At 45.8% G+C, this 14692-nt stretch overlaps 1 long non-coding RNA gene across 5 annotated transcripts in view; it reads left to right on the top strand.

Moving 5' to 3' along the window:
• LOC134479916 (uncharacterized) overlaps positions 1-14692 on the top strand; it is a 61776-nt gene that overhangs the window by 39725 nt on the left and 7359 nt on the right. For 4 of the 5 annotated variants that reach the window (XR_015625598.1, XR_015625596.1, XR_015625597.1 and 1 more), the window contains one exon: positions 5135-5976. The exons of the other annotated variant lie outside the window; for it this stretch is intronic. This is a non-coding gene — a long non-coding RNA (uncharacterized LOC134479916). Of the gene's footprint in view, positions 1-5134; positions 5977-14692 lie in introns of those variants that run through there. 5 annotated transcript variants of the gene reach the window in all.

Genomic DNA, 14692 nt, shown 5'->3' with positions numbered 1-14692 from the left:
CAGTTTTGGTGCCAAACCTCATGACTGTAGAGATACAGGGGCTCTTTATCTTGAAAAGCAGCTGGGTTTGAAGTCAGCTAACTTGGGTTTGAGTCTTTCTCAGGTCCAGGAAGGACCAGCTTTATAATCTTGAGTCATTTGCCCTCTCTGAATTTTAGTTCGAGTTGTAAAACAAGGTTGGTTGTGAGAAAGGGAAGCCACTCTGTGAGTGGGATTGGGGGGCCTTCACACATTCACCCTTTATGAAATGTCTTTTCCCACCAATTAAGAAGCCGTAAGGTTCTTCCATTGGCAGGGAGATATAAATGCAGACAATGTATTGGCAGCAGCCAATGAGCCGAAGCCAGTAATGATCTAAAAGACTTTTGTTTTTTTAATTCTTTGAAAATTTCATACATGTATACAATGTATCTCAGCCATCCCGATCCTGGCCCCCTCACCCCCTCCAGGACCATCCCCCTCACATCTTCCACCCAACTCCATGTCCTTTAAAATTAGTTTATTTTTTTAACCTATTGCATCAAATTTGTGCTGTCCACATGCACCTGGGCGTTGGGTCTTTGCTAGGGCATGGGGACTCTACCAGTGGCCTTACCTTGGAAAGAAACATGTGTCTTCTTTCCCTGGTAGCCCTCAACTGCCAAAAGCTCCTTGGGTGGCATCTCCAGAGGCCCTCCCTTCTCCATTCTGGAATTTTTCGCTGGCTTGATCTTATGCAAGTCCTGTGCACAAGGTAACCAGAGCTGCTGTAAGTGCATGTATACAACAGCCACATTGTCTGCAGTATAGCATCTCACAGTTCTCTGGCTCTCGCATTCCCCCCATCCCCACTTCTGAGACATTTCCTGAGTCTGGGAATGGGACATTAATATAGAGACCCCCGCCCTCTGCAGCTGAACACTCACAGTTGCTGATTCTCAGCACTTTGAACAGTAATAAGTTTGTGATAAGTCAGTAATAAGGGATTACCCCCAAAACATTAACTCCTACCCACTATAATAAAATGCTTCTCTGACCAAGACTGGGAGCAGCGCAAATCTGGTAGAGGGGCTCCTATACAATGTAGTCTGGCCTAAGCAGGGAAAGACATACTTGGTGCAGGAGGCTGTACAGGCTGGGATCCTGGAGAAAAAATTCCCAGTACCTGTGGGGATGGGGTGATGCAGGACGCTGTAGAGTGGCTCCTGGATTGAGGCTCTCTGGAGATGTATGTGGGAAGCTAGGTTCCTCTACTTGGTTCTAGAGGGTATGCAGGCTAGGATCCTGAAACAAACTCTCCCAAGGCCGAGTTTCAATTGTAAGTGGAAGACTCAGCCATCAGACAAGTGCCTTGAAATAAAGGTGACAGTCTGTTTCTACAGAGGCGGCTGCCATCCTGTAAAAGAATGAGAGGCATGTTAGAGGGACAAATGCCTCTCGAAGGTAGGACTTCTGTTTATCTGGGTGACTCATTATTCTAGCGTGCTAACAATGGGATATAAATGTACGCAAAGGTTTCTGGAAATTTCACGGTTGTCCAGTATCTTAATGATGGATGAATCTTTAGCAAAGATTAAACCCAGCCTCTTTTATGGAAATGGTGACTAGGATCCACAGGAGCCAATCAGCTGTCCTTACGACAGTTTGCTAGGAGAAGCATTAATGTCTAAGAAGCTGTTCAGGTAGAAGACTTCACTTTTACCCTCCTTTCATTTGATGACCTGTGCCCATTAATCCCTTAAAAATTAAAATTTCATTTACTATTCATCACGGAACATTTCTATTTACTATTTGCACGTAGCCCACCAAAACATAAAACTATAACACTGAATTTTCCCAGACATTTAAACATTCATTACAGATTTGTAATCAAGCTCTCAGATAAACATAATTAGCATTGCACCACCAATAAACCAGTCTTTTATAGACACTACACACCTCAAATGGCAGGTGACACTCACACAGATTGTGGCGTTAATTACAAAACGTCTGTCAACAAATGACTTCATAAACCAGAGGGGAAGGTCAGGCTCCCGAATCAAGGACTTTGATTGTTCCCCTCCCCTTCCTGTGCCATGAAGGATTTGCTGATGCTGCTTTGTGGCTTGCGCGAGGGTAGTCAGGTCAGTCTACGAACAATAGTTTAAAACCAAGTGCATGGGTCATTGGCATACATTGTTCCTGAACTGGTGAGAGAGTGCCAAAGTCAGACGAGATGATGGCACAGTAGAAATGAGTTCATTGCCTGTTGCTGCCTTAGCCCCCGAGATAGCATTTTCAGCGGGGCATGTATTTTAGGAGAAATGGGGTGGGGTTGAAGGTTACACTGTGGACGTGTTCGGCCATACATCTATCTATGTGTGTAGTAACGTCCTTTATCACTGACTAGTCCTATCAGGGATTTTACAGAGACGGAGAAGACACCACAAATGTTGTCTAGACCTCTGCCTATTTTGCAGCTGGCTGGAAAGCTATGTGACACTTGCTTTGCTAACAGCATTTTAAAATAAGAGACCTTAAAATTCTTTGTGCTTTTCAAATGTTTGCTCTTTTATTTAATGGGTTTTTGCTTTCCTGGATTGCTGTCATTTTTTTTTTATAGGCGATGCTTTCTATGGCCTCCCAAGTAGAATTACTAAATTAACAGAAGTCCCCCGGAGAAGCAAATACGCATGCATATTTACTCAAGACTGCTGGGTTTACAGGTTCAGAAGCTTTGACACTGGCCAAATGGCTGGGTTTTAGTTTAGGATGGCCTCGGATTATACTATCCCAACAAGGTGGGCATGAACACCCCAACCCCACAGGAGGGTACAGAAATAGGTGCTGCCTCTTGTGAAAGCCACCTTGGGGTCCCTTTGATCACATCTCATTTTCAGGGGGAGAACCTGGCCACCTTTAGCAGAAAAGGAGGCTGGTAAAAGGCTGCCTCATGCCTAGACCAGAATCAGATGCCTTCTAAAAGGGAGCAGGTAACACTGAAGGCATCTAACAGTGTCTCCTTAGGGCACCACATATCTGCGGGTCCACCCACTCCCACAGACAACGTGTGCTCTCTCTTCAGGGGAGTCAGGTTTCAAATCTGATTCAGCCAGGTGGGCTCTTCAAGCCATCAGGTCAGGGCCAGGGTGAGGACAGACAAAGCTCACTCTCCTGACATACTGCCAGCCCTGGGCTCCCTCACACCCAGGACATGCTAGCAGCAGAGGAACTGGGGAGCAGGAATCAGAGAGCAGGTCAAAGGGAATGTCATGCCTGTCAACCACTGGTCCTCAGCAACGACCTGCAAGTTCTGCTGGCCAAGAACCGGAAATGTGTTCTTTTTTTCTCTGTCAGCAGGCGAGTCTCTTGGTCAACTCATGTGGCAGTCTTGACTGTGCTTTTTAGAGAAGCCTCCCTTGGCTGTCTTTTAGGATGCAAGGATGCAATGAAGGTGATGGTTCTTCTTGGTGGTGCCAACTAGTTTGTTTTTTTTTGTTTTGTTTTTTTTTTCTTTTTTTCTTTTTAAGCCTCTTCCTCCCAGTATAGGCGGGGAGCACAGGCAGCTCTCTAAAGGTCAAGTGATTTCTCAGGTCAGACTCATGGTTAGTGTCCTGGACAATAGGAATCCTCAGAGCCTTTAAAAACATTTGCTTCCAGTCCGTTTCATGTACAAATACCTATGGACAAGATCTGGTTTAGCATGGTTTGTGCCTAAGCCACCTCCCTGCTCTTCTTGGTCCCCATATCTCAGTTGAAAGCACAACTGTCTTCTGTCCTTTAAGGCTTGGGGTGGGAAAGGAATACCCTTGACATGGTCTCTTTATTTACTGATAGTCTTGCAGAGGATTCTGGGTAATAGCACACAGGCAAGACCGGAGGACGAATGAGATATTGCTATTATTATTTATTAGACTCTCCTGGAAGGACTCAAACCATGGTGTCAGGACTCCTCTCTTGGCTGTGCTGCCTCACAGGTTAAGCCTCAAGAATTCAGGCAGTTGGCACCAATATCCCTCCATGTAAGGAATCCTTTGCTGACTATTGTGGAAGATATAGATAGCATCAGCAGCCATACATAAAGTCTTTGGGAAGTTTCTGATTGGCCCAGTTCACAACACCAGCTCACCTCTGAGTCGGCAATTCTGCTCAGAATAAGGTGCTCTTTGACCAGTCTGGGTATCTGCCCGCCGTCTCTTAGAGAGTCATGAAGGACAGTTGATCAGGACCGCATGAACGTGAAGTGCAAGAGAAAAGGCACTTTTTTTTTAATTCCCCAAAGAAATTAAGACATGTGCTATCTGACAAGAAAGGGAGCAACATGACCCTAAGGGCATGTGGCCACCGAGTGGGCAGAAATATTTGCCGGAACCTAGAAGGCCTAGGACACCTGGGGGCGGAAATACCAAGGAAAACCCTTGTTTGAACAATAGGATTTGCTCAGCCCCAGGTTGTTGCTTGCTAAGTGCCCTGAGACAAGAGTTCACTCAGACCAGAGAGGCTTGAATGAGACCTACCTGGCAGCAGAGAAGTATTCATTCTCTCCTGCTCAGATTTGAGGTTAGTCACCAGGGCTCCAGCAAAGAGAATGGATTCTCTTGCTCCTCCTTTATGCCAAACAAGTTCTCCTCCTGCTGGCTGGCCTCCTCCCTCAGATCTGGATAGTTAGCCTCCACAGCACCCTGAGTGTAGAACAACACTCATGAGCTAGGGGCACTGGGCCTGGCAGGAAAGGATGAAAAGGCCAGCAGCCTCCACAGGACCAGACAGACACATTTGTATGGAGGAGGGGACGTTAGCCAGCCTCCCTCACTTCCTCACCTTAGGGCGCCCTGCCCAAGGAGGCTCCCAGAAACAGCGCCAGAGAAATCTCCCCCCAGAAAGGGACTGCTGCGTTCAGGCCAGGAAGTCCACCACAGACAGGTATCCTGTGGTTTCACTTTCAAATTCCCAATGCACCGGTTCCTAGAACTTTCGAACATGAGCTACCCCCATCTCCGCAACTGCTCGTCTCCCCAGCTGAAAAGCTGTGTGGGGAGGCTGCTCTAGAGACATTTGCTTCTTTAAAAACGTGCTCCTCCACCCGCAGCCCCCGCACCCCACTGTTTCCTTGAGACCTCATTTTGCTCAGGTTTTCCAGAGTTTTAACTCATGGTTTTTCTACTCTTGTTGCCAGGATGATGGAAAGGCTGAGGAAAAGTGATTCTGAGCGCAGGGCTGCTTGGCCCCGCCATTGCTTCCTCTACAAGAACGGGCACACAAGCACCCTTCTCAGGGCAGGGTCTCCCAAGCTCTGGCTCCTGGGGAGGGAGAGGACTGCACCAGTTGCTGGACTTACTTCCTGTGGCACCCAGGCAACGTTCCCTCTCAGTCACACCACTCTTGGGGAAAACAGACCTGGAAATGCATCTGGAAATGAGCAGTGACTCAGGGTTCTGGACAATAGGTGAATCTAGACATGTCGGGTGAACTAAGGTTACAGTGCAAAATGACTAGGAACCCTCGTGCTTTTTTATCTCCAGACTCAAAAGCCTTGTTTATTTATAGCCACTGGTATGGAGGCCGTGCCCCTCATCATCTGAGCACCTGTGATTAACTGGGGCCACCACAAGACCTCCCTTTACTCATTGTCTTCTGTTCTGTTACCTTGCCATGCCTAGTCAAGATGTGGTCTGTCCCACCACCATCTTGATGCAGAGTGTGCCCAGGCATTGCTTTGGTTGGAATCCAGTGGGAATGACATCATGCCACTGGAAGATTTGGCTCTCCATGTTCTGCCTCTTGGATGCAAGCCATTATGAAAGGTGCTTGTCTATATGTGAGACCACCATGCTCTGAGGGACCCATTGAAGCCCATTGGAGGACGGGGCATTGGAGAGTAGAATGTCCCAAAGAGTCAGGGTGGGCAGCATTAGGCACCAGGCACAAGAACTTTTAGGATTGTTGCATTTTATTATCTTTCTTGCAAAATATGAATACATGCATCAAACACTAATAAATGTGGACTATTCAATGGTATTAAATTATTGCTAGAAGCAATGGTGTTAAATTATTGCTCATACCATGGACCTGAAAAAAGGTAACTTTTTAGTCCTCTTCATCTTTATAATATACTCCTGCAGGACAAGTGCTCAGCCACACATGTTTGGGGCTGGATTAATTATTGTGGGGATGGCACTGTGCGTCACAGCCTCTACAACCATTCTCTTAGATGCCACTAGCAACCTTCCAATTGTGACAAAATAAATGTCCCCAGTGGTCCGCAGGCATCATCTGTGGGTGACAAACGTGCCTCGGGTTGTAAACCACTGCTTTAGCTGCTCTGTTAGCACAGTGGGTCTTGGGGTGTTTTGACATTCCTTAATTTTGTGCCACCATCCTGCTGGGTTGGTAATTCCATTTGTTTCCAGGTTTTTTCCGTTTTTAGCTATGACATTTTGTTTTCTGACTTAGAGTAAAACATTTACATTGTTCTCACGTCACAATCTGCCACCAGGGCAGTTGGTGCATTCTTTTTTCTTAGTTTAATCTTGTTTCTCTATCACATGTAACATAATTCAACAATTTCATCTCCCTACCCTGCTCAGCCACTCTCACACGAGCCATTTTCATTAGCTTTGGGGGTTAGTTTTGGAAATAAAACCCAATGTTTCATGTGTTCACTTTTTTTTTTACTTCCTCCCCCAACTCCGCACATGCACATGCCTATGCACGTCTGTGTGCTGGAAATGTGGACATCTGAGAATTTCTGTGTTGGTTGATGTATCAGAGTGGCTGTTATGTGTGCCAAACTGGAAAGCACGGAGAGTCCATCTTCAGTTGTGGGGAGGAGGACCGACACATCAAGGCCAAATTGCCTACGCCAGATTTTCAGGTTTTCAAATTTGATAGCTTGAGACGAGAGAGGTGGCTCGGGCTGGGAGCACTCCTGCAGCGGCCTACATGGAATCTGTAAGTCTAGTTCCAGGAGATCCAGTACTGTTTTTTGGTCTCTGTGTGCTCCTCCACGCATGCCACCTCAGCCCCCACATACACACACACAATCAAAATAAAACCTTATAGCTAATTCTACCCCCACCCCACCAGTTGGCAGCCACCCTAAATTTCCCCTCGGATGAAGCTGGACCTCCTCCTGCTGTAACACTGAACAAGGATACTACTGGTTTAGGCAGTTTGCCTGGAATAAAAGAAGATTCCTTTGGAGTGCTCCTTGGCATACATAGCTGGTGTGCGTTCGGAGGAAGCCTCACACGCCATTGCACTGGGACTTGGAATGCTTTTATCACAGAGAAGCAGTCAGTGAGGAGGCAGGTAGAGTTATCTTGATCTGAGCATTGCACGATGTATGGAACCATCATATGGTATCCCCAAAGTGTGTGGTTTCGTGCTTTTACATTTTGATTTTAAGTGTACAGTGTAGAGAAAGGGGGATGCTTCAAGGGAGGCCAATGCAAGAGCCAAGGTAAAGCCTAGAGTTGGGCCCTGATCTGTGTCCGTAAGAGAGGCTGGATTCTATCAACAGGTGGTCAAACATTGCAACACCAAATTTAGCCATGTGCCAATTGTCAAACTACTTATGGGTTAAAAATCCATTAATATAATTTCTGTTATAAAATTTTCCAAACAGAAAAGAAAGCAGGAAACTACAGTCAGTACCTGAATCCAAGAACCTTCAATGTTTTGCCACGACTGTCTTAACTATCCTTTCTTAAGCATTTTAATGCAAATCCTGCATAAGTCAATTCACTCTTAAATTTTTTCTTTTTCCGTTTTGAAATTAAAATATATCATTTTCTCCTCCAGTCCCTCCCTGCTTTCTCTCTCAAATGCATGGCCTCTCATTTCTAAATACATATATACAACCGGGTCAGTCTTTGGACATGTACAGTTTCAGAGATGACCACGTACATGGTACTGGATCATCAATTTGGGGGCCCTTCCCAGGGAAGACTTTTTTCCTCCTTTTGGCATTCCTTAGTCACCTATAGTTCTTTGCCTAAGGCTGAAGACTTGGGAGATTTGCCCCTTTCGTATTAGCATGTCATTGGTGCTGTCTTTGTTGAGATCTTGTTTAGACAGCCATGTTGAAGAGGCTTCATGGGTGGAGCTTCTCTGTAAGTCAGTTCACTCTAAAATGCATCTTTACGTAAATGGATACAAGGAACGCTTTTATGATTGATTCCATTGTCAGTGTGATTCTTATAAAATGACAAATTTGCTACTATCTCACAGTATGCTGTTCATACTTAGAGTTCAATGAGTAAAAGGGAACAGTAATATCTTCTATTAGCTTAAACCAGGATCTATAGAAAGTCCTTCACTGCATTAGGGGGTCATGAACCTAGTGAAAGGGAGACCCATCCATTCAGAAGGGCTGTGCCCAGCTGCCAAGTGCAAGAAGTATCGTGTGATATGAACCCCTCCCTGGTCTAACCCTCAGAATCTCAGGGTTACTTACTAAAGACATCTATCTGTGTGACACCACGCACTTTTCCAGGCTGAATCCTCTCAATTTGTTCCTATCATTTCCTGATGACACAGTTTTATCTTTTTCTCCTCCTCTGATCAAGCTCTGCCTTGTGACGCTCCCTGAAGACACCTTACACAGACTGGCTAGCCTCAGTTATCAGTCTTTGTCTGAGCAATGGTGCTTCGCTTGTATAGAGAGCTAATGACCTTCCATGTGGAGAAGATGGTCTTGGTGTTTGATGCAAGCAGAACCAACAGTTCACAGCTTTCTGTGAAGAAGTCATTCTAGCTCTAGCTCCCTTCATGTTCCACCCAAATCCTCCTTTTTACTACTAATGTGCAGCTACGGTGTTATGTAGGAGAGTGTGGAGGAGACAGTGGGGCCCGGAGCCTCAAAAGCTCAGTTTACTAGCTGGATGGCACAGACTTTGCAGCCAAGCTCCCCCAGTTCAAAGTCCAAGCCTGTCAACTACGAGGTGGTGGTACTTGACCCTCTCTCTGAAAGACTGACATGGTAATAGTACCTCCTTCAATAGGTTGTTGTGAGAATTAAATAAATCAGTGCCTGCAAAGTAGCAAACAGTGCTTGGCTCAGAGTGGGTGCTACGTGGCTGGGATTTTTGCTGTCTTGCATCTACCACCTTGAGAATATGTCTTCAGTTCCTTATTTTTAACTCGAGATTACAATCAATGGGACTTAACTCATGGGAACTTCGCAAAGATCAAAGGAGAAAATTCATCAAAAGCTGAAGGCACAGTGTCTAGTACATAGTAAGCACTCAATAAATATTAGCTGCTATTGATACAATATTTAGCACTTTGTACTTGCCATGGTACCGATCCCAAGTCAGAAGTCAGGTATGCCAGAAACCAACCCAGCAACCTGATCTAAACTCCAAGCTTTCACAGTGTCTCAGTCAGTCGTGAAGATTGTTTCTCCCATGACCTCCAATCTGTGCCAAGGACCTGAGAACTTAGGCAATGTCTGGGTTTCCAGAGTCTTGCTGGCCACAAGTCCTCCATCCACTTAGACATCTGTTATCTCAGCCTGGCAAGTCTCTGCTATTTCTTAATCCGGAGAATTTGAGGTAGAAGAGCTGGGTCACAAAGTCTCCCCAGAGGTAGAAAAGCAGCAGAGCTTGCTCCATAACTTGAATGTGACCCGGGGGAAAGATAGGCAAGGGAGCTCCTATACAGTGACCATCGAGAGAAGTTTTTAATGGCCACTACCACACAGAAGGTGATTCGCATTTTTGTCCCTCACTGGACACCTGGGCCCTATGCCAAGAACTCTGCAAAACATTAGAAGAGAATAAAGAGCCGAATTAGACAGGTGTCTCACCCTGTGAGTTCCCTGTCTCCAGAGGACATCCGGTAATCTTTTAAGAGACATTTGGGATGGTCACAACTAAATGGGACAAAGGTGCTCTGACATTTTGTGGGTGCAGATGTAAGGTGCCACCACACATCCTACAATGCATTCGACAGCCAGTCTCCCTCTCCCCTGCCCACAAAAAGGATTACTCTGGCCCCAGATGTTAGTAGCACAGAGGATGAGACGTGAGAACTGTCATGTAAGGCAAAAGAGAGTGACAAGGTAATTGTCCCAGAGGCTTGTGCAACCAAGATCACTGGGGGACCATCCACTTCAACCAGAAGGCTCATTCCTAGGAACTCATCTCATAGAAAAAGGCCCTAACAGGCCAGAGTTTATATGTAGCCCATAGCCTTCCCACACAATGCCAGATAGCAAGGCCTCCAAAGACAGCATGGAAACAGTGAGCAGCTGCTGCTCACCCAGCCAAAAGCAGACTGAACCTACAGAGACGGACTCCTTCACTGGGCGGAGACTTGGGGTCTGCAGCAGCAGGCAAGAGCCTCTCCATTCAGGGTTCTGCTTCTGTTGTCGTCTAGGCATGGTAATCTGTAACCTGGACAGGAAAAACTGGCTCCTCAATTATGGGGATGCTTCCTTCTCCACAGCCTTCCAGAAAGTGCCCATGATATTCTGATAGAGGGTGGGAAGCACCCAGGTCGAGCATAACAAAAAAACAAAGTCCCTCAAAAGGTCAGAAATGAGACAAGAATTACATCTCATCACTCTTGTTCTGGAACATAATAAAGACTTGCAAGTTCCAGGACTATCTGGTGCCAGTGAGGAAGAGAAGGTAGAAGAGGGTTTGGTGTTATGAGGTCAGGTAGTAGAGCTGAAAGGTCATATTGTACTCAGAGGATGTTGAGCTGTCCGTGGTGAGGGACTAAAGGCCACTGTATACAGGCAACAACATAGTTTTCCATTTCCAATGTGGACGAGGTCTTGTTCAAAACCAGGAGAATAGCTGGAAGATTGTCTTCAGTCGTGGGATCTGACTATTGTTTTGACTTTTCAACTGCTTTGAGTGTATGGGGGCAGGGGTAGCTTTATTTCTAAGAGACCCACTGTTGTTAATGGCAGCTACAGCCAAGAATTCGAGAGCTGTTTCCTACGCTGCTTGTAAGGAGAAACCTCTGTCCAACTCGTCTATATTTTGACAAGGTCTTCTCAGGGACTGCAATGGCTAGACTGTCCTCTCTCCACTGCCTTTCATTGCCAGCTGTCTTCTTAGTCTGCTCCTGTCCCCTGGAGCATTTGTCTGGCTGGGAAAGCCCTACTTCTTTATCGACGACTTCCTGGGACTCCTATGTCATCTCTTGATGCTCTCAGACCCCCTCCTCCCTCACTGCTCCCACTTGCTATTCTGAAGGCTCTTTGGTCTTTGATTCAGATCCTGCTTAATGCTTCCCACTGGGCCACCATCACCTGGCACCTGGGCCCCGGCAGTCACCTCCTATTGTGGTGCATCTGGTCCAGCCTTCTTTTCTTTCTTGGCCCTAGAAACTATATGGTTCCTTCTAAAATGGTCTTGTGATGCCAGCTTCTTGTTAACACAGTCCTGGCTTACATAGCAATCAGCCCCTCTGAGTAAAATGTCTCATTATCCTCATGAAAGATTTGGAAGCAGAGGCGCAGAGAGGTTAAGTATCTTGCCTGGGACCCCACTGCCATTATGAGGATGTGTCGACACTGCCTTCTGGCTTAGGCTCTCTTCAATCTTGACTTTCAGGGCAAGCTCCATACCTTCACCTTGGTCTTTTTCTGGTCCAGGCTTTCCCTCTCTGCCCAGATTTATCAATCTCCTCTTCCACATCACTCTGTGGGACTTGCTCCTTGTGTAGCTGTCTGCAGGTCCTCACAGAAGCCTTGGGGGCAGGGGTGGAATGTGTCACACTGCTCTGTCTTTGTTCAAGTTGTTTCTTTCCCTAAGATGTCTTTCTCCACCCATTCCACCGGACAGGCACAACTCCAAGGCTCACTTGAAAGTATGTCTTCCCACCAAGTCTTTGTGGGACACCTCTGACGTACTCTGAAGAACTGGGCTCTACTTCCCTTGGGCTTTGCTCAAGTGGGACCTTATTCTGTTCCTTTACTTTGTCAAACAGGATGAGGATGCGGACCAGACCTAACTCCTTTTTACATGTACTAGATAGCCTTCTTGAGATGTTTGTAAGCTGATTTATTAACTAACACTGCCTTCCTGGAGAGGGCATTCTCAGTGGTGTAGGTGATGATGATTGGGTATTACATTAGCCTCCCTCATTGGAATGGGAAGTGTGCTGGTGCCTGGCTATTGCCTTTGGATGTGACTATAGAGGGGTGAAGCTTTGGAGCCTTGGGCAACAGAGAGAATATACAGGAAAGGTTGGGAGAGGAGTGAATGGCTGCCCTTTGGATTCTGTCAACTGACTAGGGTAGGGATGTGATTCAGTCCTGTCAACTGACTAGGGTATGGGTATGATCCAGTCCTGTCAACTGACTAGGGTAGGGATATGATTCAGTCCTGGCTTGCTCCAATTCTAGAGGCTGTTCATAGAGCTCTGCATCCTTAGTTTGGCCTTTGCTGGTTGAGTAAGATTCCACCCCTCAAGTCCCTGCCAGGCCATCCTGAAGCCTTTCTCTGCCCCACTTTTAGTGGGAGAAAGGCCTGAATTCATTGCTTGGGGAAGTCTGCTATTACCTCTGGCTTCTGAGTTCTTCCTGTTAAAATGAGGCAATTCCTGGCTGTTTCACTCAGATCACTGGGCAATAGGTACCAGAAAAGAATATGAGAGACGTGTGTTCATTCCCTCAGAATTAAGATTGCAAGGGGATACCCCGGGAAAAGCACTCCTACTGAGTAACAGTATCAAGCCTGGCTGTCTCCAGCCAGACGTGGCACACACTTCATGACCTGTATTTTCCTTCTTCCAGATGGTTAGCCTGTGGCTCAGAACGTCCTAAGGCCTGACATTGCTTCAGGGGGTGAGCTGGAAGGGCCTCTAGGTCCCAAGCAGGGACTCCTACTACAGTTTCCATCCACCCAGATGTGGGTCACCTCATTCCAGCTGGACAGAGTAGCATTGGCCTCTCTGAGTTCTGTAAGAGATGCAGAAAGTGAGCTAAAAAGAGACCCCAAGTTGATCTTTACAAAGATTTGTTTCTTTGTCAACAATGGATCACACCATCCTCTTTTGTTAAACTTAACTGTGTGTGGATGCGCTGAGACTAAACAGCAGTGACAGGGTCCTCCATCAGCCTCCAGAGCCCTTGCTCTGTGACCTGTTCAATGTTCCTACTTCACTCTTGTTTGCCTCTCGGTAGTTTGGTGCATGCCCAAGTCATGCCCCCCTGGTACCCATTGCAGCTTAGGTGCCAGTCCCCTGTTCTTGGCACCAAGCAAGAAGTTGCTTTTGTCCCCAACATAGGGGCTCTGAACACGTTGACTGGAACTAACGGGAAGATGACAAAACTCAGCCACATGTTGCATGCTTTCACCCTTTAATATCAGTTATTGTTCCAATGGTGCAGACACTCATGCAGGACTGACATACATAGAATGGAAGTGGACACCCTACTCGTGACCACTCCCCACTTTGCATCCTGCCCTGGCTCACATATCCTTGTCTTACACTCATTTTTTTCCTGGAACTCCTTTCCCGCATCTCATATGGACTTCTGTCAAGTCATCCTTTGAAACTAATCTCCCAAATCACCCACTTCAGGAACTCTTAAGACTCTTTGTTTTGATTTTGGTTTGTTTTATTTTTTTTTTACCAGCTTTTATAGGACACACTCAATGCCTTTGTGTGGCTTATGTTTTCCAGGGGATGCCACCTTCTGGAAAGCAGAGCCCAATACACATATTCATGATTGAACGCATGCCTGGTGTTTGCAGGCTGACCACATGCCTGTTGTCACACAGGTAGACAAACGATTCCCTTGGTCTCTATGACATGACTCCCAGTGATCATCCCTTACCTCAATTCATGCCTTTATACAGTTTATTTCTTTCTGAGTTGAAATTGGTCTTTGAGACCAATAGAATACAGATGTGATGCCAGGAAAATGTTATGTGGCAAAAGACTGGATCATAAAGGCATTGTGAAATTTGTTCATGACCTTACAACTTACCTATTCCAAGGGAAGCCAAATGCCATATCAGAAAGAGTCAAGGCAGTCTCATGAATGGTCTACATAGCAAAAACCTACCTTGGCAGCAATGCAGTCTTGTGAGTGAATCACCTTGAAAACAGATCCTATAGGATCAGCCAAATCCTGACAAACTAGAATCAGAAGTACAAACCCATGAGAGCCCTAGATAGAACCACCCACTAAACTCCTAGTATAGTAGCCTTGGAAGTTGCTGCTGCAAAGCACTAAGTGTTGGGTTAATTTGTTACGCAGCAAGAGATAACTGATACAATCCAGTGGTCAACATTTTCTATATTGTAATGAAGAAATAAATGAATGGAATGTATTCTTTTATAATTTACAAAAGAATATGAATTATTTTATATTCTAGTACCAGTAGGTACTATATGCTCAGCTTATAGAGCCTACCAGGATGCTGAACAAAGTCCCTGCTTTTGTGAGATTCATTATTAGACCATAAGTACTAATGATAGAAGAAAATTAAGCATGTTGGATAAAAGAGAAACTGGGGCTCAGATGGTTTATTTATACATGTTATACTTATTTTTATTTTATTATTGCACTGAAGTTTCTTTGAAGTTGGTAGTTTATCTCCATTTTACAGATGAGAAAATTGAAGGCCAGAAACATTCAGTGAAGCAGCAGCACCATCCAATTAGTCCAACCAGGCCACTTGGAGTCCAAAGCCACAGCCCTTTGCAATACACAGATCAACCTGTCTAGGTTTCAATTCAGTCATCTCCCATGGGGCTCATC

This window comes from Rattus norvegicus, chromosome 7, assembly GCF_021556685.1.
Source record: "Rattus norvegicus strain SHRSP/BbbUtx chromosome 7, alternate assembly SHRSP_T2T, whole genome shotgun sequence".
NCBI classification, from domain to species: Eukaryota; Metazoa; Chordata; class Mammalia; order Rodentia; family Muridae; genus Rattus; species Rattus norvegicus.
This window is presented reverse-complemented; position numbering and strand designations above follow the sequence as displayed.